Source organism: Macaca fascicularis, chromosome 17 (genome assembly GCF_037993035.2).
Source record: "Macaca fascicularis isolate 582-1 chromosome 17, T2T-MFA8v1.1".
Lineage (NCBI taxonomy): Eukaryota > Metazoa > Chordata > Mammalia > Primates > Cercopithecidae > Macaca > Macaca fascicularis.
Window position 1 is genome coordinate 20,379,510 of NC_088391.1, and position 27,936 is coordinate 20,407,445.

At 39.0% G+C, this 27,936-nt stretch overlaps 1 protein-coding gene across 3 annotated transcripts in view; it reads right to left on the reverse strand.

The window, feature by feature from the left end:
* The window catches only part of ELF1 (E74 like ETS transcription factor 1), a 115,120-nt gene that overhangs the window by 74,696 nt on the left and 12,488 nt on the right, over positions 1-27,936 (reverse strand). Inside the window, exon 1 of one of the 3 annotated variants that reach the window (XM_074021895.1) lies at positions 10,622-10,710. The exons of the other annotated variants lie outside the window; for them this stretch is intronic. The gene's annotated coding sequence lies outside the window, so the exon portion shown is untranslated. Of the gene's footprint in view, positions 1-10,621; positions 10,711-27,936 lie in introns of those variants that run through there. 3 annotated transcript variants of the gene reach the window in all.

Below are 27,936 nucleotides of genomic sequence, written 5' to 3' on the forward strand. Positions count from 1 at the left end.
TCAATTGAAAATCAGAATTTTAGAAAACTTGTATCTACTGCTTTGACTCTGTTGACTTCTCAATGCATTTAAAAGGCTTTTCCGATGAGACTGGTGTGATTCTGATACTATGTCAACATTTGCAATACACAAATGACTCATGCATGATGTTACAAAATCTTGCTTAGGTTAAAAAAAAAAATCAATCCATTCAAAGTACAAGACAGACCCATGGATGTTAATGTTACAGGGGACAAAAAGTTCATTCATAGGTTTTCAGAATCTCATTGTTCTAACCTTTAAAAAACTAGCATTTGTTGATGAGCTTTGGTGTAGTATCAAAGAATATCCACAATTATCTGAAGTGGACATTAAAATACATCTACTTTTTGCAACTAGACATCTGTGTGAGGCCGAATTTTCTTCATATTCTTCAACTAAAGCAACGTATTCTAACAGATTTCATGCAAAAGCAGGTATGAGAATATAGCTGTCTTCTGTGAAGTCAAAGATAAAAGATTTACACCCTTCTCGGTACAGCTTTTGTTTTGGAAAACATATTTGTCTTTTTTTACACTGTGTTTTTTCAAAAAAAAAACAGGGTCCTGCTATGTTGCCCAGGTTGGACTTGAACTCCTGGGCTCAAACAATCCTCCTGCCTCAGGTTCTCAAGTAGCTGGGCTTGGGTCACTGTACCTGGCTCAAACTTGTCCTTCATAACAATAATTATGTTAACATGTAATGGGCGTATTATTTGTAAATAAATACATTAATATTTTTCAAGTTTCTGTTTTAATTTCTAACACTGGTTAATATTGGTAAATGTAACCCACATGAACCAAAGCTCTTTGGGAGCCTCAATTTTTTTTTTTTTTTTTTTTTTTTTTTTTTGAGACGGAGTCTTGCTCTGTCGCCCAGGCTGGGGTGCAGTGGCCGGATCTCAGCTCACTGCAAGCTCCGCCTCCCAGGTTTACGCCATTCTCCTACCTCAGCCTCCCGAGTAGCTGGGACTACAGGGGCCCGCCAACCCACCCGGCTACTTTTTTTGTATTTTTCAGTAGAGACGGGGTTTCACCGTGTTAGCCAGGATGGTCTCGATCTCCTGACCTTGTGATCCGCCCATCTCGGCCTCCCAAAGTGCTGGGATTACAGGCTTGAGCCACCGCGCCCGGCCGGAGCCTCAATTTTAATAGTATAAAGATGATACAAAGAGCATGAAGCTTGGGGGAAAAAAAAGTGTAAGGTTTGAGAACTGCTACACAATCACAGGATATGATTCAAATATCCTTATAACTGAATCTTTGGTCCCATCCTTAAATTTTCTACCAAGAACTGAATTCTATCAAAAGAAACATAGACTTTCCAAGCATTTGACATCATAATGCCAACTGTCCTGCAGAAGATTTTTTCAGTTTATACTGTTAGCAACAGAACACCTGCATGGACATTTAATGTCATTTGCAACGACCCACAATACTTAAACTATTGTCAATATGATAGATAAAAACACAGGGGGGTTATTTGACTTTAATTTGCATTCCTTTGCTACAAAGTTTAATATATTTTAATTTAATTTAATTTAATTTTTTTTTTTTTTTGAGACGGAGTCTCGCTCTGTGGCCCAGGCTGGAGTGCAGTGGCCGGATCTCAGCTCACTGCAAGCTCCGCCTCCCGCGTTTACGCCATTCTCCTGCCTCAGCCTCCCGAGTAGCTCGGACTACAGGCGCCCGCCACCTCGCCCGGCTAGTTTTTCCTATTTTTTAGTAGAGACGGGGTTTCACCGGGTTAGCCAGGATGGTCTCGATCTGCTGACCTCGTGATCCGCCCGTCTCGGCCTCCCAAAGTGCTGGGATTACAGGCTTGAGCCACCGCGCCCGGCCTAATTTTAAAGGTAATAATTTAATATACTTCCCAATTTTAAAGAATTGGTTATTCTTTGTGGAAAGGGCTAGGAGACACAAGTAAATAAATGGTAAAGGTGACCGTCTATGATTTTTCTCATTGGGAAAAAAAAAAACTTCAAATTAATGTTTTTACTCTAGTTGTTTGGTTTAGAAAGCTTGTGTTTTTTTACCTTCAATTTAATAATGTAAAACTCTAAGAAGATATTTAAATTACTAGTTGCAATAGTGCAGCAGTTCTCAAACTTTTTGGTGTCAAGATCTCTTTATGTTCTTAAAATTTATTGAGGACCACAAAGAGCTTTTGTTTTCCTAGGTCATATTTATCAATATATGTTTTTTACTTATAGAATATTATTATTTATTATATGCCCCTTTAAAGGAGTCTTTTCTCAGAATAGCATATTGAAAAAAAAACTCTCTGGGAATTTTTCCTTGATTAAAAATAATGGTGTTAAATATACATGCTTTGGGCCAAGCATGGTGGCTCATGCCTGTAATCCCAACATTTTGGGAGGCCAAGGTAAGAGGATCGATTGAGCCCAGGAGTTTGTAACGGTAACAACAAAAATCACTAAAGATTCAGGAACTGCTATCATTACAGTAAGAATTCTAAGGAAGCTACATGAAACACTGATCAGGAAGCAAGATGAAACACTGAATATGCCAGTAAATCTGGTTAGATGCAACAATCTATTAGCTACTTAAACATTCATGGATGTTAATACTATACTAATTATTTTATGAACGTTTTTGTTTTGAAATGTGTTTTTGAAAAATATTTGAATGTGGGATAATTCTGAAGATGAAACCTAACTAAATTACTTCTAGGTAACTAAAGCTCCAATTTGTTAATGGATCTCAACTGGAAATTACTATTTATCCATCCAGAAGTATGCCTAGATCTTCTTAGTTATTTGCGACAGACACACAGTCTTATAACACTTACATCTGAATCTACCCAATCCCTTTCACTGAAATAGGCAGTTAACTTTTTTTTTGAGACAGGGTCTTACTTTGTTGCCCAGGTTGGAGTATAGTGGCACGAACATGCCTTACTGAAGCTTTGACCTCCTGGGTTCAAGTGATCCTCCCACCTCAGTTCCCCAAGTGGCTGGGACTATAGTCATGCACCACTATGCCCGGCTTATTTTTGTATTTTTAGTAGAGACAGGGTTTCATCATGTTTTGCAAACTGGTTTCAAACTCCTAGGCCCAAGTGATCCAGCTGCCTTGGCCTCCCAAAGCACTGGGATTACAGACTTGATTGAGCCACCGTGCCTGACCCCATTTTTAAGTGATGCAGAGTTTTCATTTTTTTGAGAGACGAGGGTCTCACTATGTTGCCCAGGTCTCAAACTCCCGGGGTCATGCATTCCTTCAACCTCAAGTTCCCAAGTAGCTGGGACTACAGGTGCATCTCAGTGCCCCTGGCTCTGATGCAAAGTTTATTTGCCACTTTTTTTTAAGTCAACTTTTACTACCAGTCAAATTAAATATTATTCCTCAAGATACTTACAATGTGAGGCAAAAATAAACTACAGCTTACAGATAAAAACGTATTATGAGGCCAGGCGCAGCAGCTCACACCTGTAATCCCAGCACTGGGCAGACCAAGGTAGGTGGATCACTTGAGGTCAGGAATTCAAGACCAGCCTGGCAAAACCTCATCCCTACTTAAAAAAAAAAAAAAAAAAAAAAAAAAAAAGATAAATTAGCTGGGTGCCGTGGTGGGCACCTGTAATCTCAGCTACTTGGGAGGCTGAGGCAGGAGAATCACTTGAACCCAGCAGCCAGAGGTTGCAGTGAGCTGAGATTATGCCACTGCTCTCCAGCCTGGGCGACAGAGCAAGACTCCATCTCAAAAAAAAAAGAAAAAAAAAAAAAAAAGAGTATTATGAAACAGTTAAACCAAAGAGGATTCATCTATCTACCACCTAGCTTTATATTTTACCATAGCTTGTTTCTGGTTTTTTGGGGTTTTTTTTTGTTTTGTTTTTAAGAAAAAAAGGTCATCTACAGTTAAAGCCTCCTCTAATATCCCTCTCCAGTCTCATTTCATCCCTTCTTGGACTATTCTAAGTTTGATTTTATTTTCTTCTCTCTGTTTTAAGAGACAGGTTCGTGTTTTGTCACCCAGGCTGAAGCGCAGTGGTACAATCACATTTCACTGCAGCATTAACTCCTGGGCCCAAGCAATCCTCCTGCCTCAGCTTCTCGAAGCAGCTGGAGCTACAGGAGTGTGACACCACACCTGGCTAATTTTTAAAAAAAAATTTTTTTCTACTTGTAGAGACAGGGTCTTGCTATGTTGCCCAGGTTGGTCTCGAATTCCTGGCCTCAAGTGATCCTCCCACTTAGGCTTTCCAAAGTGCTCAAATTATAGGCATAAGCTACAGTGCCCACTCATCAACTATTCTAAAATTGATATCTTCCCTATTATGTATTTGTATAACTTTACTACATGTATATCAATATAGTAGGGTTGTTTTTATATGCGTAATTGGGAACAAGTATTTATTAAAATTTATTTTTTATTCAAAATTATGTTTGAAATAATTTAATTCTAGTTAAGAAATGACAAGCATACTGAACTGTTTTAGGGGTCAAATATATTGTTGTCTACAGCTTACTCTGTAATGCATCAACTGCCATCTGTTTAGGGTCCTGGTGGATTTTACACCCCAGGGCAATACACCATAGAAAGATTCTGAATGGGTTAGAAGTCATCATTGGCAGGTATCTGATCCTAGGAAAGATAATGAAGATCTCTAAATTACATTAAACTATCTATACTCTGCAAAGCCTTCACATCCCTCAATGTGAAGATACTGCTCTAGAGAACTTCTACATTTATGTTCCAGAGAACCATGTACAAGTGTTCCCAAGCTGAAAATAATCTAATGCCATCAACAAGAGAGAATAAATACATTCTGGTATAGACAAACAATAGAATACTATATTGCAATGAAAAGTAAGATAAGTCACAAAGCTGAATGAAAGAAGCAAAGTCACTACAGAATATATGGTGTGATTCAGGTGTATAAAGTTCAAAGAGGTAAAACTATAAAGAAAAGATTATCACAAAAGTCAGGATAGTAGTTATTTTTTAAAGGAAACAAACACGAATAGGAGTGGGGGCCTTCTAGGGTAATAGACATACTCTATATTTCTTAACACGGGTTGTTTCTGAAAATACTTATAAATATGAGGCAAAACTTTAAATAACATTACGAAATGTTTACCCATGTTGTAACACTTTACAATTTTATTTAAACTCTATATCTTTTATATATTCTCCTACTTGCGCATTTCATTTTTAAAGAAAAAATAATGAATTGCCCCATTACAATACTAAACTCTCATTTAGTATTTTGATATAAAAAATAAGATGTATATAAATTGTTAAATCACTTCATTTTAATAGTTTTATTATAAAATTTTATAGCTTTACTATTTATAGGATTGTTTTCTAAACCCAGAAACTAATTTTCTTTAATTATATTTAGATTTTTTAAATTGCACTATGTAACAGCACAGACATAATGATCACTGTATGACTGGGCATCTATCATGTAGATACTGCAGCATGTAAAGTCACACTGGTGCCTGCTACTTTGAAGAGCTTCTAATATACAGAGTAGAACACAGGAAGAGGACAAATCACATGAAAACACAAACTTAAAAAATAAAAACAACTTCTCTCAGTGGTTACCTTTGGACAGCAGGACTGAGAGTGAGAAGGGGTAGAGGAGGGAGGCTCCTTTTCATTATAGACCTATGAATTAAATTTTGAATGGTGTGCATATATCACTTTTGATAGCTTTTAATATAAAAATTGTTAAACCAATCTTCATACAAACTATGGAAGGCAAGAGGGCTCTGACAATGAGGATGATGTTAATACCTGGAAGAGAAGGAATCAAAACGTTTCTGCATAGAAATTTGTACATCTGAAGCTTATCTGCATAATTTCTCCCTCTCTGTCAACAAAGCAAATAGCACACAATGAGTTATTTTTCTCATATAATAACTTAAGGTGCTTAGAACCATGACCAGAAAAGACAGGTGTAGGATTGCTCAACAGCCACTTTTATTATAGTATACAGTTCATTTGACAAGACACAAAAAACTCTCTTGTAGGTTCTCCATACTAACGGAAGAAAAATTGTTCAGATAGTTGGAAACTGTCCTAATCATTGGAGTTGACTCAATAATATTACTAACTTAATTTCAACCATTTATATGAAGCAGCTCTTAAGTAAAGGAGCAAAACATGCTGGTTAATTTGTGAAAGCAATGATTATCTTCAAACAATTCAACTGAGGGGACTTTTCTTCTCATTTATACAAGTCAGTGAATACCGAACAATGTCCCATTAGGTGAGATGGAATGTTAGGCAGACCTACAAATATGCAATCAAAGATGCAGTTAAATATCTGAAGAAGCTTCAAAACTCATACCCAAGCATCACAGGGTTAAAAAAAGTTACTTCCTCCCAGACTCAAACAAGTACATACTATCACACTGGTCTTCAAGTCGCCCCTGCCCCCCCATAAAAAAAAAGAAAGAAAAGAAAAATATTACAAATAATAATAGTGTATTTCCCAAGAGAGAAGAGCTTTCAAAAAGCTGTAAATGCCACCCTAAATCAGTAAGGGGGTGTTTTTCCTAAAGCCCCAGGAACAAGAGGATGGAGAGGGAAACCAAGAAGCAACAATTGGAACCAAAACAACTAACACTGAAAGAGTTCACTGAGAAATAAAAAATAGGTTAATTTCATTAAAAAACAAAGATTACTTTATTTATTATGGTCAATATGGCAGTAGGCTGCGGGGGTGGATCAGAGAAAAGGAAAGAGGGATAGCCGCATGGCTGAACAACATATAGCACAACAAAAAAATGGACTAGAGAAAGGGAAAACTGGGATGGGAAAGGAGCCTAAATGGGTTCCAACACTGATAAAAAAGTACCCTAGTTGCTTTCCTTCCTTACTAGAGGCTACGGGCTTCAAAACAGCATTGCTGCCTAAAATCTCACATATTTAAATGCAAAACAGCTAATTCCTCTTCATAGCCTTAAACCTGTAACCTCTCTTTGTGAAAGTGTGGCATATAAGCACCTACATCATAATCATTTAGGGTACACAGGAAAAAATGCTGATTGTTTAAGCAAATCCTAGGCCTAATGAATCAGAATTTCTGAGTTAAAGCTGGGTGATTCTTTGTTACACTAAAGGTTGACAATTACAGCTTTAAAGGTAATACTATCAGATAGTATTACCTACAACACGCAGACACCAGTCAGAGATTAAGCTGAGGGCCAAGTGCTTTTTAAAGATGTGCCATCTTTAACTTCAGCAAGATGGCCAACTGAATTTGTCACATAAGATGGCAAAAAAGAGTAGCCAAAGGTTTATTACAGCAAATAATACCTCTCTACTCATATGTGCTTGGTACTTTGTCAAAGGTTGAAAAAGGCAGAAAAAACAGAATAAAACCTCTCTCCTCTCAAACAGCATATATTCTTATTCTTACTGAAGACGCTCTTCTTAACATAGTAAATGCTATTCGACCTTCAACATTCATCATTCCTTCAAGATAAACTCTCCCGAGTATTCTTTCAGTCATCTTTTATCTCTAGGCCATCTGAACCTGAATTTACCTAGTCGTTGGTTGGTCCCATTCTTTACTTCACTTGTTAACAAGCCCTGTTTTCCCAACAAGAATTTAAGTTTATGAGGATAAAGTCCGTGTTCCTAGCCTTTTGTGCCTTTTGTTGTTTAGAACAATGATGGCCACACTGTGGACGATTTCACACTGAATTGAGTTAGGGCACTCAGACATTTAGGAGATTCAGCAGTTATGCATAAACTATTAAAAATCCAAATTTCAAACCTAGAGATTTTCCAACCACCCCAATAAAACATACCAAAAAGTTAACAGACAAAAGAGTTTGTAGATACCAAACAATTCTCTTATTTCAAAGGAGGAGGAGAAGATGTAACAAAGATAAAATGAGATTAACTACCTTATAATAAGGTCAAATTTAAGATAAGTGTAATGTGAAAGCTTAGACACCTCTGGATTTTGTAAATTCACACGCAGAGTTTTACAAATACACATACTTTAGTACAACAAGGTATCACATTAAACAATATTTGCCCTCCTAAAAGAATATGAGGTAAGGACGGGCACGGTGGCTTGTGCCTGTAATCATAGCACTTTGGGAGGCCGAGGCGAGTGGATCACCCAAGGTCGGGAGTTCAGGACCAGCCTAACCAAAACGGAGGAACCCTGTCTCTACTAAAAATACAAAAGTGGCCGGGCGTGGTGGCGCATGCCCGTAATCCCAGCTACTTGGGAGGCTGAGGCAGGAGAATTGCTTGCACCTGGGAGGCAGAAGTTGCGATGAGCCGAGATTGTGCCATTGCACTCCAGCCGGGGCAACAAGAGTGAAACTCCGTCTCAAAAAAAAAAAAAAAAAAATGACGTAAAACTAAAGCAGAAATAAAACTGTCTTTGTATCTAGAAGCTCAAATTAAATTCTCAACTCTTTATATTTCCGTCTAAAGCCATCTTAAAATAAGCAATGTCATGAACAAAAAAATTTTAACAGTGAAAAACAAAAAGTTGTTGTAGAAATAAAATGAATGCATCATCTTTCTGATGAAAAAGAAAACTAACTACATTTTCAAAATCACTGGTTGATCCATTTGGTTGCAACTTATCACCAAGATTATCACCAAACATCTTAATTAAGGTTTTATTTACTCTTAAGGAAACACAGAGCATTTCAAACAAAGCATCACTTGTTGTGCACTGGCACGAGCAGTTCCAGACTGGGAAGCCATGAGGCACTGCATGACCTCCAGCAAATCACAGGACCTCTGTGGGCCACTGTTTCTTCATCTACAAAAGTGAGGCAGTTGGACAATCTTCGGTCACTTACAGCACTGAAGTTCTATAAATCAGTAATTCTAAATTTCATTCTGATGGCTCAGTTCAAACTTACATTCAACCTTATGGAAGGAAAAACGTGGAGAGGGAACTACTGAATAAATTTTTCTGGTCTTTTCTTGGTTCTCTTTTTTCTCCCCCTTCTCCCTTCTCCTTGAAGCTCCACTTCAGTCCTTATCACATAAGAAAATATATAAACAATATCTATTTTACTTAAACTGTACCAGCTTCTTAAATTTAAGAAACCAATTTCCTCTACTTCTCTTTAATAAATAAGATCTTAATTATGCCGCTTATTTGTGTGCCTCTTGATTTTTCTCTTATGGATCACCACCTTAAAAAAAAATTAAAAAAAAAAATAGAAAAGTCTTCATTAGATTTTTCACACAGACCAGACTAGAGGTAAATACAGCTTTTGCTTACTCAAAGGCTGACTAAACCAGCAATATACAAACAAAGATGATAGCAAATGGCTCAGATGAATTGGTAAAATGTCCGCTGTGTCTTTCTTGTAAGACCGCAAAATTGAGATGTTAATATCAACAATCCTTACAAAAGAGTAAGAAATAATAACTGATTGCCTTTCTGTCTTCCCTGTAATCTGACAGGCCTTCAAGCACTTAGAAAGTGCATAGCAAATTCTCAAAGAACTAGCTAAGTATCATTTTGGTCAACAAGAAATGATTTGGCAAGTTTTATATCCAAAAACTCTATTTTTTGGAATCACTGCATATTCCAATTTTTATCTTCATAAATATGTTTCAGAAATGAAATACTACTGCACTCAGCCTTACAGAGCACCTAGGACTTTAAGGCACAGCAGGATGTATACTCACCAGCCAAAATCTCGTAACTACAATGACAAGTACTTCAGGAAAAGACTGAGCAATCTTTTCATTTACAGAAGGTTTTTTATTCAAAGCAAGCAAATTTTAAGTACAGTAACACAGAAGGAAGGCCAATACGCATCACTTTTTCTTTTTACACAAAATTGAAATAACCACGTTTCCTCAGAAGACAGCTTTACCTCTAAGGTTGTTACTCAGAACAAGTTTCCAGTGTGAATTATAAAACTTCATTTTTTTCCTAATAGTAAATGAATCCTGCTCGTCTTTCTTCCTCTTTATTTAATATTCACTTTTGTTATCTAAATAATCTAATATTCATTTTTACTTATTATCTAAATACTCATTCACTTTACTTAAACTTCTATTGGGTTTCCAAAATGAAATGTGTAATAAAATTTCATTAACTTTAAAAACAGAGAGGGAGGAAAAAAAAAAAAACGTAACAGTCAATGAGCAACACCTTATGACTGAGTTGTCCCAAAACTTCACCCTTAGCTAAAATGCCAAAACAAAGCCACTGCCCCTGGATTGTTAACATCCATATCACACAGGAGTAATACGGTTTACTTAATTATAACTTCAACTACCCCAAAAAATACAATTAGATTCTTTAAATTAAAATTTGACCTTAGTTTGCTTTGTGGTACTTAAACACAAACAAACAAACAAAAAACCTCTTTTATTCTTAAATTACATAGAAAAAAAAAATCACAAAGACATATAAAATGCTTTAACAAGAAGATCTAAAACCTTCCAGAATTTCAGTGCTTTGTTTCCTCCTAGCAATTAAGTTCAATCAGGCATGTGACTGACCACACACATTTTATCAGAGTTAAAGAACACACTCAGCCATGTTCTTCCACAGGTAAGAACCACCCTGTTTATCAGCTCAAGAAACAGCCAGAAGCAAACATACAAAATCGTAACAAGTTACCTTCAAGTATTCTTTCTCTATCGTCTTTTGGGCTTGAAAATAAAAAGCAATCCGACAAGTTTTAGCTGTTAAAATGGCTCCTGTAGATTGGGGAAGTGGTGTCTGTGCTTCAGCTTATGAGTCATACATGAAACCAAGTGTTTCTAAGGGAGGCACGCCCATGTTGCTGTGGACCCAATTATTCTGCTAGGTCAAACATGCAAATCTGCAGGTAAAAACGGTATAGGAAAGTGGGGAAGAAGAGGCAAGGTGCAAGATCTACCTTGATTAGACCATTACTAAGCTCATATTAATTGCCATAATTTAAAACTAACAATAAGAGAGAGTAAGAATCTACAAGAGAGCAAAATTTAAAACTATATATTGTTTTAAAATATAAAAATCTCAATTTTTAAAAGTTACTTTACTGTACCAAATAAAACTGTGAAATGAATAAAGTGTGAAAGGGGATGGAAGGGAGATAGCAAACTCGGTGGCTCCTAATGTAACAATGGACTGGTGAGTATAATCTGGCTACTCATTAACCCTTTTATGAAAGAGCTATATTGCTGCGTAGTCTGGAAAGGCTAGCAAACTACAAAGGCACATGCAGATCTATAAGTTCACTAAACAGATAAAATCCACTAGAAAATTCAAAGTTCAGTGGAAAAATAAGTGTGAATTAAACTGGTTTACAGACTTTTTAAAAACCCACACCCCAATGTTAGAAAGTAATTTAGAGTCCAACAAAGCAAAATGATTTTAAATAAACTGCAAGCTCGATAAAACCCTTTTTAAAAATTATCGGTATGATCATAGTTCATAACTCTGCTACTTCCAAATGATAGCCACAGTTTGATTTACCTTTCAAGCAAAACGTTCTATGTGTATTTCAAGCCTCTTGTGCCAGGCATCCTGCTACAGCTCCGCTGCACTTGTGGCAAGGCCAGCCTAAGGGGACAACTGTGGCCAGCGAAGCTCTGCCTTCCAAGTCAGAATACATCTGACAAAGTGCCCAAAGCACTGAAATATTACTACACTTACTTATCCTGGCCTCTGGGTGAATATACTTATTAATTTATTCTAAGAGCTTAAATTAATCAAAATGGCTTGAAAGCACTAAGTACTTCCAAAGCGCTTGAAATGATAAATGCAGCTCAATAGACAGCCTTCATCCTGGTATCTTACAAAAAGTAAATAGGATTTAGCAAGGTTTGCTCCCTTTAGTTAATGAGTTGGGAGTTTATTCTGGCTTACCAGAGGCATAGATGAGAGCACAAGCTGTCACTGACTTAGGAACTTTACAAAATGCTGCAAAACTGCAACGATTGTGAACCGACTTTCTGCCTATTAAGTGCCTATTTATTTCTTACACTGAACGTTGCTTGGTTTATCTTTTTACTGAAAAATAATCTCCATGGTTTTACAAACTGTTAATTAAAAATTTGTTAAAAAGAAATATAGATCATGTTTTCTCCTGTCAAATGTCATATTTAGCTTACTTTAGCTCACTTACACAAAATGACTATTCAGAGCCCATGCACCAAGAAACAAGGTCCGCTGAGCAGTCACGGGAGATTCACTTGTTCACTGGAAAGTTCCCCCCAAGTAATTTTCCATATCTGAAATTTATTTTAGATAATATTAATGTAAACCTAACAATGTGATTATCTTCTTTTGGCTAATTAGAAATGAAAATTGTAACAGGTAAAAGAGGGGAACAGTATTATAAAAGATGTCAGAAAAAGTGAAAGAGCTGATAATGACATAAAAAAAAACCCACCTTATAAAACTAAAAATAAATATAACTTTAAAAGTATTCCATATGAAGCCATTATATAAGGTCAATAAGTTGTAATATTCCCTAAGTATATTACCATACACTAAGTGTCTCCAAGTCAGCATTAGTGTAAGACAGGCCTTCGAAAGCCAAAGTGGGTAACATCAAGTGTGTGAGATGTTTTATGAAGAACAGATACCTAAAAGGATAAGCTTCTGCTATTGAGAAAATCCATTTATATAAAGCACCCCATTACTTAATAATGGCAAATATTCCAAACATAATTTAAAAGAAGTACTCTGGCCACCAGTAATGTGAAGAGAATTAAAGGAAAAATAATTATATACCTCTCCAACAGAAACAAATATCTTAGCTGTTCCTAAGGAGATGACTCCAGAGCTGCCATTACAAGATATTATCCCTTTGCCCAGGAGTGTCCCTATTAGCATTATTCTATCACCTACAGGAACTGGATCCTTGTTCTATTCACAGCCCCAATAAGTCAATCTCTGCATATGAGAGAATCAAAGAAAAAAAAAAGGCAAACAGTTTGACACACGTTCTAGTCAATCTATTTGGGTTTGAATCCCAGCTCTGCTACCTATTAGCTATGTAATCTTGGGCAGTTACTTAACAATCCTGCATCATAACTTATTTATCTATTATTTAGCCTAATAGTATCTACCACACAGAGTATGAGGATTAAAATAAGTCCACATACTGCTATCCAGACTACATAAAGCACTTTCACAACTCAAAAACAAGAAAACAAACCAGTTTTTCTTTTTTTTTTTTTTTTTTTTTTGAGACGGAGTCTCATGCTGTTGCCCAGGCTGGAGTGCAGTGGCGCGATCTCGGCTCACTGCAAGCTCCGCCTCCCGGGTTCACGCCATTCTCCTGCCTCAGCCTCCTGAGTAGCTGGGACTACAGGCGCCCGCCACCACGCCCGGCTAATTTTTTGTATTTTTTTAGTAGAGACGGGGTTTCACTGTGGTCTCGATCTCCTGACCTTGTGATCCGCCCGCCTCGGCCTCCCAAAGTGCTGGGATTACAGGCTTGAGCCACTGCGCCCGGCCAACAAACCAGTTTTTCAATAGTCAAATCTGAATAGACACGTCACTAAAGAAGTGACACAGATGGCAAAAAAGTACATGAAAATATTTTAACATCAATACTCAATAGGGAAATGCAAATTAATGTGACAATACCACAACAAAACAAAACAAAAACCACCAATAATACCAAGTATTGATGAGAACATGGAGCAACTACAACTCTCATATATTGCTGGTGGGAATGCAAAAGTTTAGCCACTCTGGAAGATAGTTTAGTGGTTTCTATAAACATACACTTACCACATGATCCAGTAATCCCCTTCCTCGGCATTTACCCAAGAGAAATGAAGATACATGTCTATTTTAAAACTTCTATGCAAATATATATAGCAGTTTTATCATTCACCAAATATTGAAAACTCAAATAATGTCCAGCAATGGGTGAATGGATAAATCCATGTAATGGAATGGTATAATATATCCATATAATGGAACGCTACTCAGCAACAAAAAAAGGTCTGAATTTCTGATATATGTGACAACATGGATGAACCTAAAAGCATTAGGCTGAACAAAATAAGACTGACTCTATGACTCTGTATGATTCCATTTATATGTGACATAATGGAAAAGGCAAAATAAAAGGCACAGAAATCCTATCAGTGCTAGGGGCTGGAAATGAGGGGAGGGGATTGACTACAAAGGAAGACAAGGAACTGTTATAGGGCGATGGAAACATTCTGTATCTTGATTGTGGTACTGGTATATGACTTATGTACATTGTCAAAATTCATAGAGCTATAAAACTAAACAGGGCAAATTGTACTGCATATAAACCATACCTCAATAAAACTGACTTTAAAAAAAAGAAATCTAGGCCAGGCACGTTGGCTCATGCCTGTAATCCCAGCACTTTGGGAGGCCAAGGCAGGCGGATCACTGAAGTTCAGGAGTCCAAGGCCACACTGGCCAACATGGCGAAACCATCTCTACTAAAAATACAGGTATTAGCCAGGTGTGGTGGCAGATACCTGTAATCTCAGCTACTTGGGAGGCTGAGGCAGGAGAATTGCTTGAACCTGGGAGGCGGAGGTTGCAGTGAGCCAAGATTGCACCATTGCACTCCAGCCTTGGTGACTGAGCAAGACTGTGTCAAACCCCCATGTTCTGTAACAAATCTCCAAGTTCTGCACATGTACCCCAAAACAGAAAGAAAGAAAGAAAGAAAGAAAGAGAGAGAGACAGAGACAGAGAGAGAGAGAAAGAGAAAGAAAGAGAGAGAGAGAAAGAAAGAGAGAGAGAAAGAAAGAGAGAGAGAGAAAGAAAAGAAAAAGAAAAAGAAAAAAAGAAAAAGAAAAGGAAAGGAAAGGAAGACAAAGAAAAGAAATCTCGTTTAGGTATATGAAATGTACATACTGTGGATATGTTTATTTCTAAAATTAGATATGGATCAAGTCAGTATATATCTTACTATAAAGCTTTCATGGCTGCTCCTGGAATTGTCAACATGTATATTTGAACTATTAGCTGAGAGAGATTGAGTCAACTGAATGAATTTAAATGCCAACTAAATTTCAGATACTGTTTATTTCCTCCACTGAAACAGAATTTATAAAAAGAATTTATTGTGCTAGGGCTTATTTTTCCTTTTTATCGTTACCTCTTCTCTTTGAACTCAAATCTGAAAACTTCTAGTACAAAAATATAGAATACTCTAATTTCCATATCTAGGAAACTTGGGCTAAAAAAAGCTTTGTTTGAAACCATCCCATAGGTTGGAAGCTAACATGCTATCACTATCAGAGATGGAAAAAGAAAAGATCACACCATTAACATGGCAAATGATCAAAATCAATGTTTCCCACTATTTAAATAGAAAAATAAAATTTAAAAGACTGAGATTGTTACAAATCTTTCAATCAAGCAGAATTTATTTTGTTGATGTTAATGCCTCTCAAAAGTATAATTCCAGGTTCCAAGAATTGTGCAGAATTTCTACATGTGAGCTTAAACGTAAAACATAGTTAATTTTCTATGCTCTATCACTAGCTTTGTTAAACCAAATCCTCTTTCCCACTTCTGCACGGACAGGTAACTAGGTGGTACATTTTACTACCCTCCAAAAGTGGTCCTCTTAGACAACAGTCTATGTATTTTCAGGAGCTTATCAAAGGCAAAAGGGGCCATGGCTTTTGTCTACACTATATTCTCATCACCTAGGACAGGGCCCAAAACTCAGCAGAAACTCAGACATGAATGAGTGACTTTCCTAAAACTGCTCACTGAGGGGAAAAATGTAGTATATCAGGATTTTAGTAAACATTGAAATATCTTTAAAGACATGACTTGGCCCCTATGACTTGATATAGATCAATTCAAGGTTCTATTGCAGGTATTATTCTGGGTGTTACCGTTTCCTCTGATATTAAAAATAACCAAGAACTGATGGTATGATTATATTCTTTATAAAGCTCCCAGGTAATAGGCTGACTGCAATCTCAAGTTGTTTGTATAGAGATATTTTATCTCTCATAATTAAATTTTAAATTCAATATTAAAAATAATTTATCTTTTACTTCAGGAGCCTGTAACCAGGAATGCACCCCTTAAAGGAACTTCATGAAGACACATGCCAACTCCTGGAAATGGATTCAGTAGTACAGGTGGAGGTCAGGCTTATGAGAACCACTGCTGTTTTTGTTTGTTTGTTTTGGGGGGCAGAGGACAGTTGTTTTTGTTTTTTGAGACAGAGTCTTGCTCTGTCACCCAGGCCGGAGTGCAGTGACAGGACCTTGGCACCTCAGCTTATGGCAATTTCCGCCTCCCAGGTGATCCTCCCACCTCAGCCTCCTGAGTAGCTGGGACTACAGGTGTGCACCACAATGTCTGGCTAATTTTTGTATTTTTTGTAGAGGCAGGGTTTTGCCATGTTGCCAAGGCTGGTCTCAAACTCCTGAGCTCAAGTGATCTGCCTGCCTTAGCCTCCCAAGGTGCTGGGATTACAGGCGTGAACAACCACACACGGCCACCACTGCTCTGTTTCTATGTAGCCCCAGCATCTATCTAGTTACTGTTCTTCACACAGCAGTCACTCAAAGACATTTGCTAACCTACTATTCAATAATCTCTAAATGTTGCAGAGAGGAAATCTAATTTTTATACTGAGTTTAGAATGAAACTTAAGCTCCTCCTTTGCTACTCTTCAGGTAAAAGAGTACTCATCATATCACAGAAAAATAATATCACAGTCTCCTCCTGTTTCTCTACCACCAACTGCCGACTTTAAATTCACCTATCACTCTGCTATTAGAGAAGTCTTCCTTAAGAACAACTCCGAGAGTGAAATGATTATCACTTACGGCCCAAAAAACAAAAAGAAATAAAAATAACTGACTTCTTAGAGGCAAAATTAAAAGCCAGACTATTACGGTGTTCAAGGCTTTCACAATCTGACTTTTAACTTCCCTGACTTTTCCAGCCCTATCTTCCTGACTCCCCCTCACTCCCCAGCCCCTGACAGCGGTACGGAAATTTCCTGAATTGTCCCATTCCTATTTGTCTCACTTCCTTGTAACTCTTCCCTGGGCCTGAAAAGCACTTGCCTTATTTCCCATCCTGTCCCCGACCTCTGCCTAATGAACATCCATCCATCAAGTCTCAATTTCAATGCCTCCTTTGCAGAAGGATTTCCTCAACAGTCGCACTTACAATTACTGTGAGAACTGATCATCGCAGAACTGGAAGAGACCTTAGAGATACTTTATGCAGTCCAGTGGTTTCTAAAGTTTTTACTTAAGCAGCTGAATTCTTATAAAGCCTTCAAGGAACCTTGACACTCCATACATTTAAGTCTTCACTGTAGGAAAGCTTAAAACACGAATCCAATCCACTCTCACTTTAAAAATAGAGATAAGAGGTCTGTACCAAGTGACTTCCCAATGTCAAGTTAGTGACTGATTTGAGGGACTCTGTCATTCATTTAACAAATATTTACTCAGCACTTACTATGTGCCAGGTACTATTCTAGCCCCTTGCTATACAGCAAACAAAAGAGACACACTCATGATAAATAAACCCTATTCGGCCTATGCAGAAGACAGATGAATCTAGGAGAATCATGGTGGATTCTCATAAGCTTAACCAAGTGGTGACTCCATTTGCAGCTGCTGTACCAGATATGAGTTCATTCTTTAGCCTCAACACATCTCCTGGTATTTGTTATATACAGCTATCAATCTGGCAAATGCCTTTTTCCCCCATACCTGTCCATGAGGCCCACCAGAAGCAGTTTCCTTTCAAATGGCAAGGCCAAAAATACCTTCACTGTCCTAACTCAGGGATATATCAACCCCCAAGCCCTATGTTATAATTTAGTTCACAGGGATCTTGATCACCTTTCCCCTCAAGGTAACCTATTAGTCCATTATATCAATGACATTATGCTCGCTGGACCTAATGAGCAACGAGTAGCAACTACTCTAGGTTTAATGATAACACATCGCATGTCAGAGGCTGGGAAATAAATCTGACTAAAATTCAAGGGCCTTCTATTTCAGTGTAATGTCTAGGGGTCTATTGGTGTGAGGCATATCATGATATCTCTTCTAGGGTAAAGGATAAATTGTTGCATCTGGCCCCCCCTACTACCAAGAAAAAGGCACAATACTTAAGTCGTTTATTTAGATTTTGGAGGCAACACATTCCTCATTTAAGTGTTACTCCAGCCCAACTACCAAGTGACCAGAAAAGCTGCTAGTTTTGAGTAGGACCCAGAAGAGAAGGCTCTGTAACAAATCTGTAACAAACCTGTAACAAATCTGTAACAAACCTGTAACAAATGACTGAGCCTATGACTCAGGAGATCCAATGGTACTTGAGGTATCAGCAGTTGGCAGGCCTCTCTCTATAGGTGAATCACAGCACAGGCCTGTAGGATTTTGGAGCAAGACCTTGCCATCATCTGCAGGTAATACTTACCTTTTGAGAGACAGCTCTTGACCTGCTCCTGGACCTTAGTAGAAACTGAACATTCACCACGGGCCACCAAGTTATGCAATCTACTTGTCTATCATGAAGTGGGTGTTACCTGACCCACTCGAAGCCACAAGGCTGGGCGTGCATAGCACCATTCCATCATCAAACCGAGGTAACATATATGTGATTGGGCCTGCGTAGGTCCTAAAGGCACAAGTTACATGAAATGGCCCAAATGCCCATGGTTCCTGGTGCTATACTGTCTTTTCTCACCCAGATTGTACCTCTGGCCTCATGAGGAATATTCTACAATCAGCTGACAGAGCCTTGTTTACAGATGGTTCTGCATGATATGCGAGCACCACCCAAAAGCGGACAGCTGCAGTGCTACAGCCCTTTTTCTGGAACATCTAGTCATGAAATCTTCCCAGTCGGCAGAACTTACGGCAGCACACCCAGTTGTGCACTTTGCTGTGAAGGAGAAATGGCCAGATGTGTGATTATACATCAATGCATGGGCTATTGACAATGGTTTGACAGGATGCTCAGGGACTTCGAAGGAACATAACTAGAAAATTGGTGACAAAGAAATTTGGGGCAGAAGAGATCTCTCCTAACTGGGCAACAGACGTGAAGATATTTGTCTCATGTGAATACTCACCAAAGGGTGACCTTAGCTGGGGGGGCGGGGAGGGCTTTAATAATCAAGCGGATAGCATGACCTGTTTTGTGGACACCAGTCAGCCATTTTCCCCAGCCACCTGTCATTGCCCAGGGGGCTAATCCTGGACATGGTGGCAGGGATGGAGGTTATTCACGGGCTCAGCAACATGGATTTCCACTCACTACAGCTCACCTGGGTATAGCCATGGCTGAGTGCCCAATCTGCCAGCAGCAGAGACCAGCAAAGAGCCCCCAGTATGGCACCATTCCCTGGGGTGATCAGCCAGCTACCTGGTGGCCGGTTGACTACGTTAGGCTGCTTCCATCACAGCAGGAGCAGCAGTATGTTCTTACTGCAACAGACACTAGATACAAATGTGCCTTTCCTGCATGCAATGCTTCTCCCAAAACTACCATCCATGGACTCACAGAACGCCTTATCTACCATCACGGCATTCTACACAGCACTGCTCCCGTCCATAGAACTTATCTCAGTCACAAAAGTGGGGTAATGGGCTCAAGCTCATGGAATTCATTGGTCTTACCATGTTCCCTGCCATCCTGAAGCAGCCAGCTTGACAGGATGTTGAAATGGACCTTAGACGATGCAGTTACAGTGCCAGCTAGGTGATAATACCTTGCAGGTCTGGTGCTAGGTTCTCTAGAAGGCTGTATACATTCTGAGTTAGCATCCACCACATGGTACTGTTTTTCCCATAGCCAGGATTCAATATTCCTTGTTTCCTGAACCAAGGAATACAAATAGGAATGGCACTACTCACCATTACCCACTAGCAAAATTTTTGCTTCCTGTTCCCATAACTTTATGCTCTGTTGGCCTAGAAGTCTTAGTCCAGAGAGAGAGGAATACTTCCACCAGGAAACACAACAATGATTCCGTGGAACTGGAGTCAAAACTACCATCCAGCATCTTTGGGCTCCTCATGCCTCTAAGTCAATGTAGCTGGGGGTGATTAATCTAAACTAGGAATGGGAAGCTGGACTACTAACTCACAGTGCAGGTAAAGAAGAGCATATCTGGAATACAGGAGATCCCTTGGGGCATCGCTTAGTATTATCATGCCCTGTAAATAAGTCGACGGGAAACTAAAACAACCCAATCCAGGAAGGTCTACTAATAGCCCAAACCCTTTAAGAATGAAGACCCCACCAAATAAAGAACCACGACCAGCTAAGGCGTTTGCTGAAGGCAAAGAGAATACAGAATGTGTAGTACATGAAGGTAGTTATCAATGCCAGCTATAACCACCTGACCAGTTGGGGAAATGAGGATTTTAACTGTCGTGACTATGTTCTCTCTATTTTGTTCAGAACACATTTGTGTGTATATACACATAGATATAACAAAGCAAATATCTTTGTGTTCTTTCCTCTTACTCCTTTACTACGTAACATAAGATGTATTTACTTTATGTCAGTATTTAAGTATTGTTAATTTATTTTTTATCTTTTTGAGACGGAGTCTCACTCTGTTGCCCAGGCTGGAGTGAAGTGGCACGATCTCGGCTCCCTGCAACCTCTGCCTCCCAGGTTCAAGCGATTCTTACGCCTCAGCCTCCCGAGTAGCTGGGACTAAAAGTGCGTGCCACCACACCTGGCTAATTTTTCTATTTTTATTATTGTGTTTTTAGAGACGGGGTTTCAGCATATTGACCAGGCTGGTCTCAAACTCCTGACCTCATGATCCACCCACCTCGGCCTCCCAAAGTGCTGAGATTACAGGTGTGAGCCACCATGCCTGGCCAAGTATTGTTAATTTTACATCATATAATTAAATTGTGGGATATAAGAGGAGAACAACATTCAAGAGCTTTACCTCCTCTTCTGGGGAGAAATCTGCATTTTCAGTTGTATGCAGGGTAGTTGTATCATTTTAGGCAGAACTACAATTTCGCAATTGTCTCTATTTGGAGATTAAGTATGGTTTAAGGAGATGCACATGGGTGCCACATGGGTGCCAAGTTGACAAGGGGTGGACTTGTGATGGTTAATTTCAGATGTCAACTTAACTGAATTAAGGGATACCCAGACAACTGGTACAGTATTATTTTTGAGTATGTCTGTGAGGGTGAGGGTGTTTCCAGAGAGACTGGCATTTCTTTTTTATTTTTTTGAAACAGAGTCTTGTTCTGTAGCCCAGGCCTGAATGCAGTAGCCTGATCACAGCCTCAACCTCCCAGGCTCAGGTGATCCTCCCACCTCAGCCTCCTGAATAGCTGGGACTACAGGCATGCATCACCATGCCTGGCTAATTTTTATATTTTCTGGAGAGACAAGGTTTTGCCATGTTGCCCAGGCTGGTCCTAAATTCCTGGGCTCAAGTGATCCACCCGCCTCAGCCTCCCAAAGTGCAAGGATCACAGGTGTGAGCCAAAGTGCCCAGGGAGATTAGCATTTCCATCAGTGGACTCCATAAGGAAGATCTGCCCTCATCCAATGTGGGTAGGCACCATCAATTGACTAAGGACCTGGACAGAAAGTTGAATTCTCTCTTTCTTGGAGCTGGGGCACCCCCCTTCTCCAGCAACTGGAAAGATCGCAGTTACCAAAACTGAGACAGGAAAGAGGACAAATGGCAATGGTTTGAGGTAGAGGAATATCAGAGTTCAATTCTGAACACATTAAGCTTCAGATGCTCATTAGTTACCAGACTAGAGACACCAAATGAGATATGCAGTCCTGGAGTTGAATATAAAGTCCTAAAGCCCAGGTTAGAGGTATGGGCTAGAGATCATAAACTTGGGAATAATTAACATACATATATATTTATATTTATATTACATTAACATGTATATAATATTAAAGCTATAGGTTAGAAAAGTAACAATGACAGATTCTTGGGACACTCCATCATTTAGAAGTATGAGGCATCATTAAGAAAGATGAGGCATAACTAACAAAGAAGGCTAAAAGGAGTACTCAGAAATGTAGGAAAAAAACAAGGCATGTGTGTTTCCAAGAATAAGGAATGAGCAACTGTGCCAAATGCTGATGGCAGATCAAGTTAGATAAGGTCTGAGAAAAAAAACGACAGTTGAATTTGGCAACATGGAGGTCACTGTTGTTTTAAAAGGAAAGTTTTCACGGTACAGCAAAGGTAAAAACAAATACAAAAAACTGATTAGAAAAAGTTTAGGAGAGAATAAGAGATGAAAAACTGAAAACAGAAAGTAATTTTGGGTCAGGTGTGCTGGCTCACATCTGTAAATCCAACATTTTGGGAGACTAAAGTAGGAGGATCACTTGAGCCTAGAAATTTAAGAGCAGCCTGGGTAACACAGCGAGAACCTGTCTCTACAAAGAATAAAAACAAATAAAAATTAGCCAGACTTGGCGGTATGTGCCTGTGGTCCCAGCTACTGGGAAGACTGAGGTGGGAAGATTGCTTAAACCCAGGAGATTGAGGCTGCAGTGAACCATGATCATGCCACTGTACTCCAGCCTGGGTAGGAGTGAGACTCTGTCTCGCACACATAAAAATAAAGTAATTTTGTTGTGAAAGGGTAAAGATAAAGCTTTTTTGATTTGGGTTTTTTGTTTGTTTGTTTTTGGTGGGGGGGCGGCGGGGAGGTGACGCCTTTTTAAGAAAAGTTGTATCTGGCCAGGCATGGTGGCTCATGCCTGTAATCCTAGCACTTTGGGGAGCTGAAGCAGGTGAATCACTTGAGACTAGAAGTTCAACAGTAGCCTGGGCAACATGATGAAACCCCATTTCTACAAAAAAATAAAAGAAATGAGCCAGGCATGGTGGTACACACTCGGGGGTCCCAGGTACTCAAGTGGCTAAGATGGGAGGATCACTTGAAGCCAAGAGGTTGAGGCTGCAGTAAGCCATAATGGTATCATTGCTCTCCAGCCTGGGTGAAAGAGTAAGACCCTATTTCCAAAAAAAAAAAAAAAAAAGAAATAAAGAAAAAGAAAAAGAAAAGAAGTACCTTTACTATCTAGAACATGCCATTTTGTATTACTGTCAATTTTGTACAAGTCTGTTTCTACACTGATAAGCCAGTAATGTATCTGAGAGCAGGAACTGTATCATGCAGCTTCTACAACTAACTGTAAGTGTGGACAAGTTATTTCACACTACTATGGGATTTCAGTTTTTTTTGTAAAATATTGGGACAATCTAGAGAGTTGATAATTTTGAAGATCCATTCTAGTTCTGACATTTGATTTTATATATAGCCTCTCCAAGTTCTCAGAATAGTATCTATAGAACTGAGAACAAAAAATCAAACTGAGGCTACACTTAAAACAAGTCTCCTTGGCCAGGCGCAGTGGCTCACGCCTACAATCCCAGCACTTTGGGAAGCCGAGGTGGGTGGATCACGAGGTCAGGAGTTCAAAACCAGCCTGGCCAAGATGGTGAAACTCCGTCTCTACTAAAAATACAAAAAAATTAGTCAGGCGTGGTGGTGAGCGCCTGTAATCCCAGCTACTAGTGAGACTGAGGCAGAGAATTGCTTGAACCCAGGAGGCAGAGGTTGCAGCAAGCCAAGATCACGCCACTGCACTCCAGCCTGGGCAACAGAGCAAGACTCCATCTCAAAAAAAAAAAAAAAAATCAAGTCTCCTCATCCAATTGTTATAAAATTTGCTAAGGTAACACGTAAAGTTAACAGGTACCCAGAATAACATAGAAGTTTTATAAAATCCATGAAAACTTAATTATACATATTATGCTTCACTAATAAAATGTAGAAATATGGCCGGGAAGGGTGGCTCACGCCTGTAATCCCAGCACTTTGGGAGGCTGAGGCGGGCAGATCACGAGGTCAGGAAACAGAGACCATCCTGGCTAACACATGAAACCCCGTCTCTACTAAAAAAAACAAAAAACAAAAAAAATTAGCCGGGCGTGGTGGCGGACGCCTGTAGTCCCAGCCACTCGGGAGGCTGAGGCAGGAGAACGGCATGAACCCAGGAGGCGGAGCTTGCAGTGAGCCAACATCACGCCACTGCACTCTAGCCTGGGCAACAGAGGAAGACTCTGTCTCCAAAAAAAAAAAAAAAAAAAAAGCAGAAATACCACACTAACATTCTAGAAACATTCTTTTTATCTTATAGCAGTAGGATATTTCAGCAAATGGGCTGTTAGCACACAAGTTCAAAAACGATCATCTTAAATACACCAAAATTTCAGTTCTTAAAATAAAAAAGACAACTACCTTTGCCATTAGTAAAATTTAAAGTAATATCATAGAGGGCAACCCTCTTATTTTAAAGTAGGCTGATTTAGAATGCCTGTCTATTTTTATTTGATATTTATTTACTTACTTTTTTTTTTTTTTTTTTGAGACAGAGTTTCTTGCCCAGGCTGGAGTGCAATGGCGCGATCTCGGCTCACTGCAACCTCCACCTCCTGGGTTCGAGTGATTCTCCTGCCTCAGTCTCCCAAGTAGCTGGGATTACAGGCATGTACCACCACGCCCAGCTAATTTTTGCATTTTTAGTAGAGACAGGGTTTTACCATGTTGGCCAGGCTGGTCTCGAACTCCTGACCTCAAGTGATCCGCCTGCCTCAGCCTCCTAAAGTGCTGGGATTACAGGCGTGAGCCACTGCACCCAGTGATATTTATTAACTACCTGTAAAACAAAGATTCTATTTATAAGGAGATTAAGAAAAAACAGGGCCAGGTACAGTGTCTCATGCCTGTAATCCCAGCACTGAGGTGAGAGGATCACTTGAGGCCAGGAGTTCAAGACCAGCCTGGGCAACACAGTGAGACCCTATCTCTACAAAAAATAAAACAATTAGCCCAGTATGGTGGTGCAAGCCTGTAGTCCCAGCTACTCAGGAGGTTGAGGCAGAAGATTCTCCTGAGCCCAGGAGTTTGAGGTCACAATGAGCTACAGTTGTACCACTGCACCCACCCTGGGTGAGACAGCAAGACCTTGTTTCTAAAAAAAAAACACAAGAAAGAAAAGAAAAAACTTAGTATTATGGTTACAATTCTCATAAATAGAAGCACTCAATGTTAAATGTTAAGTCATAATGTCCTATGGACTGATGACTGACTTGGCTTAACCTTTTGCTTTAGGCCTGAATCACAGAACCCTTAGCTCCCAAAATGATTTTAAAAAATTACCCCTGCTATTATTACTTTTGCTCTTTGGTAAAAGAGAAAACAAATATAAAGAGAAAAGAAAGGGAATTTTAGGACACATTAAAAAAATGTGAACTTTAACTTCTCTTAGTTACACTTCTGGTCATAACAGAAATGAGGAAGCTAACATTAGCAACTAGCCGTGTAGCCTCATGATTAAGAACATGGGGTTTGGAGTGGGTGACCCAGGCTGAGTCCTAATTCTACTACTGACTAGTTGTATAACGTAGAGCTACTTAAACTCTCTAAGCCTCTGTTTTCACATCTGTGAAAGGGACAGTTAAAATCCTTATTTCACAAAATAATTCATTTAAATTACTTGTTATAGTGCCAGGACACATAGTATATTCTCAAATACATAACGAAAAGAGGCAAATAAACAAGCTGCAGTACATCCATACTTAGCAATAAAATGGAGCTAACTATTGATAAATACAACTTAGATGACAATCAAAAGCGTTATGCTGAGTGAAAAAAGCCAGGGTCAAAGGGTTACATACTGCAGGGGTCCTCAACCCCAAGGCAGGCGAGCATCACCACCTGAGCTCCACCTCCTGTCAGAGCAGCCAGAGAATTAGATTCTTATAGGAGAGGAAACCCTACTGTGAACTGCGCATGCAAAGTATCTAGGTTACGCGCTCCTTATGAGAATCCAATGCCCAGTGATTTGGGGTGGAACAGTTTTATCCTGAAACCATCCCACCCAACTTCTGTGGAAAAACTGTCTTCCATGAAACTGGTCCCTGATGCCAAAAAGGCTACGGACCACTGAATACTGTATGATTCTATTTACATAACATTTCTTGAAGAGACAAAACTACATTGATGGAGGACAGATCAGTGGTTGCCAGGGATATAGATTAGGGGGAGGGTGTGACTACTGAGAGAGCATGAGGATTTTGGGAAGTGATGAATTGTTCTACATCCTGATTATGGTGATGGTTACACAAACCTAGACATGTGTCAAAATTCACAGAGCTGTACATAAAAAAGTCAACTTTAATTTATGATAATTTGAAAAATAAAATGAAATTTTAAAAAACCTCCAATAGCCCCAAAACTCATTAATTCAGTCCATAATCACAAAAAAACAAGAGACACAATCAAATTGACGGACATTCTACAAAATACCTGTTACTCTTCCAGACTGTCAAGGTCAAAAAGGAGATTTGAGGGGATAAGAGAGATAACAATTAAGTGCAGTGTGGTATATCTTGGACTAGATCCTGGAACAGAAAAAGGACATTAGTGGAAAAGCTGAGAAAATCCTAATAAAGTCTACAGTTAATAGCACTGTACCAATGTTTCTTAGTTTTGATCACTATACTATGACTGCATAAGATGTTAACATCAGTGGACACTGGATAAAGAATATACAGGACCTCTTTGTGCTATTTAAGAAACTCTTTTCTAAACTTAAAATCACTTCAAAATAAGTTTTAAAAAAAATGCCAGCATCTTTAAGAAAAAGTCTGTAATAATTTCATAAAGCAAAAATACATTTCTTTCAAAAACAAACTGATGCCATCATGCATACTTTGATTAAAATGGTTTTACCTATACTAAGATTATATGTTATCTGAAAGTGATAAAACAGACTCCACCATATATTATGCGACTTATTAGCCATACTCATTGCCAGCATACATGCTTATAACTTTTACAATTCTATCATTTGATTTCCCAATTCAAGAATAATTTATTTTTAAAGGAATGTCTCAAATACTACCCCTTAATATTCCTATTGAAAAAAAAAAAAAAAACCTTCACTGGTCTATCAGCACCCATAGAATAAATTCCAATACAAAACATTTATCCATCTTGACTTCAGTCTACCTTACTATGCCTTACCTCTAGGCATTCCACCCCCCAGCATGTACTCCACAATCTGGCTCTGTCCTGTTTAAGTAAAGTGTATACTTTTCAAATATTTCTTAGACTCTATAGGAGATATTATTTATTTATTTATATTTTTTGAGACAGAGTCTCACTCTGTCACACAGGCTAGAACGCAGTGGCACGATCTAGGCTCACTGCAACCTCTGCCTCCCAGGTTCAAGGGATCCTCCTACCTCAGCCTCCTGAGTACCTGGGATTACAGCTGCATGCCATCACACCTGGCTAATTTTTGTATTTTTAGTAAAGACAAAGTTTCACCATGTTGCCCAGTTTTAACTCCTGACCTTAAGGAATTCGCCTGCCTGGGCCTCCCAAAGTGCTGGGGTTATAGCCTTTTCTTTGAGACAAGGTCTCCATCTGTCACCCAGGCAGGAGTGCAGTGGTGCAAACACAGCTTACTGCAGCCTTCATCTCTAGGGCTCAAGTGATCTTCTCACCTCAGCCTCCCGAGTAGCTGGGATTATGGGCACACCACCACGCCCAGCTAATTTTTTAATATTTTGTAGTGACAGGATACCACTACGTTACCCCAGCTAGTCTCAAATTCTGGGCTCAAGCAATCCTCCCACCTCAGCCTGCTAAAGTGCTGGGATTACAGGCGTGAACTACCACGCCCAGCCGAAGATATTTTTTAATTCAAGTTTTTCCTTTAAAAAAAAAAAAAAAAAAAAAGAACCCCAATTGGCACCCTGTCACACACTGCAACCCCAACTACAACTACTATTCATTCTCACTGCCTGCTTTTCACAGCCCAACTTCCTCAAAAGATGTGTATATACTGTCCTTACCTACTCCATTTCTTCATCTCCCACTCATTCTTCAACCTAGCCTAATCTA